The sequence below is a fragment of the Phoca vitulina genome, unplaced genomic scaffold, assembly GCF_004348235.1.
Source record: "Phoca vitulina isolate PV1807 unplaced genomic scaffold, GSC_HSeal_1.0 scaffold22, whole genome shotgun sequence".
Classification (NCBI taxonomy): domain Eukaryota; kingdom Metazoa; phylum Chordata; class Mammalia; order Carnivora; family Phocidae; genus Phoca; species Phoca vitulina.
The window spans coordinates 42,764,446-42,766,808 of NW_022589725.1; the positions used below are offsets into that span (position 1 = coordinate 42,764,446).

The 2,363-nt window shown below is 65.0% G+C and overlaps 1 protein-coding gene across 4 annotated transcripts in view; it reads left to right on the plus strand.

Moving 5' to 3' along the window:
- The first annotated feature begins 837 nt into the window (after positions 1-837).
- Positions 838-2,363, plus strand: part of NCK2 (NCK adaptor protein 2) — a 148,824-nt gene continuing 147,298 nt past the window's right edge. Inside the window, exon 1 of one of the 4 annotated variants that reach the window (XM_032419833.1) lies at positions 838-1,050. The gene's annotated coding sequence lies outside the window, so the exon portion shown is untranslated. Of the gene's footprint in view, positions 1,051-1,366; positions 1,450-2,363 lie in introns of those variants that run through there. The other 3 variants (XM_032419839.1, XM_032419831.1, XM_032419838.1) reach the window with 3 other exon arrangements.

A 2,363-nucleotide genomic window follows, 5' to 3' on the forward strand; every position in this document is an offset into this window, starting at 1 on the left:
AAGAAACACCTGTACAAGGTTCCACAGTCGAAAAAGCAGATGGTCAAACACTGTCCTGTGACTTCGAAGTTATACTGGTTCTGGTTACCCTACTTGGGTACTTCCTTTTGGGAACAAGGCAGGGGATGAATGATTCAGATGATATAGCCTTGTCGCCTTGGGTAAATTATTATTGCCTTAATAATAATGAGAAGCCAGGAGCCTAAGAAAGAATCTCATTAACATGGATCCAGGCTATTCCGTCAGGAAATCAGAATCATTTGAATAGTAGTATTTCCTTTTGGGAAGCCATATGGGAAGGAGACTGGAGAACAGACATCTGGATGCACGTGCCTGTTATAGGAAAACTTGTTTTTCCCCTTCGTCTTGGGTTTTAATCTTCCACATTTGTTTACAGGTAAGGCCCTGTGTGGCCAGGTGACTGGACCAGTCCCACTAGGAGTGGTAACTCCTTCGGGGGCCCACATTCTGGCAGCTCCTTCCAGGATTCTGCCTGGTGGGCGCGCTTGAGCTGGACAGCAGGCTTGGCAGGCGGCAGGGGCTGGGTTTCCTCTCTTCCTCTTAAGAAGTGCTTCCGACCAGAATGATGGAGTACGAAAGTGTCTGTTTGGGAAAGTAAATAGATACAAGGCAAATAAATTAAAATGCCCAGAAGCAATTACAGAAAGGAAGTGACATTTTTATGTAAGTCACTTTTCTGATGGACCACAGGCCTGCTTTGCTGAGAGTGCCGTGGGAATGCTTCCGGGAGGGGGCCGGTCGCCAAACAACTAGAGCGTCGTGATAAGAAAATCAAACAAAAAGAGGATGGAAAGGCCACCCAGCAGTCACTTGAGGCTGGAAGTTGCTGCCTTTATTTCCTCTCTCGTTGGCTCACCCCCATCGCTCCCCACGCCCCGAGCGGGCAGTTTGGGGAGCGGGGACCTCTCCTCCCCGTCGGCGCCGGCCCCGCGCACCCCCCTGGCGCCCGCCGTTCGGGAGCGCCTGGTCTCCGGGCCGTGGCCAAGGCCGGCCACGCTGCGGGCCCCGGCGCTGCCTGCGCGCCCCCAGGTGGGTGTCGGGCCCCCGCCCGGCGCGCGGGCCCGGGCCGGCCCCTGGGCGGTGTCGCGGCGCGGCCGGGGAGGAGCGGCGGGAGGAGGAGGAGGAGGAAGCGCGCGGAGGAGGCGGGTGCAGCGCGCCGGGGGAGGGTCGCCGCCGCCGCCGCCGCCGCCGCCGCCGCGGGGATCGTCAGGCCGGAGCCGCGCGGCCGAGCGGGCGGCGGGGAGGGCTCGGCGGCGGGAGGCTCGCGGCGGCCGGGCCGGCGGGGTCCGCCCGGGCCGGCAGCGTCCGCCGAGCGGCGGGAGGAGGGAGCGGCGCAGACAAAGAGCGGCGCCTGGGCGGGCGCTGAGCGGCCGCCGCCCCGGGACCCGCGCCGCTGCCCTCCGGCGTCGGCGGGCGGCCCACGGCGAGGTAAGCGCTGCGCGCGGGCTCGGGGCGGGGGCCGCGAACTTGGGCCGCGCGGCGGAATTGGCACGCGCGCCCGGGTAGGGGCCGGGGGGGCCGGTGCCTTCGGCGTCCTGCCGGTGCCCTCGGCCCCGCCGCGGCCTGGCCCCCCGCGGCCGCGACTGCCCGGCACCTCCCGGCTCCGCACCTTCCAGCCCGCCTTCCGGGCTCCCTACCCCCTCCCTCCGGGCCGGCGCTTGGGGGGGGGGCGGGGGCGCCGGCGGCGGGCGGGTGGGCGGGCGCAGGGGGGCCTGAGCGGCGCGTTCCCGGGGCCAGGGACCCCCGGGCGCGTGGGGCGGGGGGGACGGGGGGCGCCCGGCCTGCAGGCTGGCCGCGGCGGGCACGGAGCCGGGGGCCGGCGTGGGATCGTGCGGTGGCCGGGATCACCGTGGCCAGAGTCTCCGGGAAGAATAGCCCCGGTTCGCCCGGCCGCAGCGCGCGGACGCGGGAGGCAGAGCTCGGCCCGGAGAACTTAACTGTGTTTATGGCAACTATTTATGATCCCGCACAAAGCTGCTGTCACATCGCATAAAGGAGATCCTCGCCTGGGCGAGGGGCGCTTTGTGATGGGTTCCAGGCTCTGCGTCCTGTCCCAGATTTACATGACTCTCTTACAGCCACCTGAAAGAAAGTTTCTCACATCGCTCTGTCCTCTTGGTTTATTCAGGGCGATTTAACCACCAAGTGGTTCTGGAAGAATTCGGTGTGTGATTTTTAAGGCACTGGAGGTAACTCCCTTGTGAGCGCAGTTAGCGTGGCATTGTGTGGAGGTATCTAATTTGCAAAACGCTTTAATTTGTAGACAATAAGGATCGCCCTGGAAGGTCTGCGCGGGATGCGGGGGGGGGGGGGGGGGGGGGGGGGGGGGGGGGGGGGGGGGG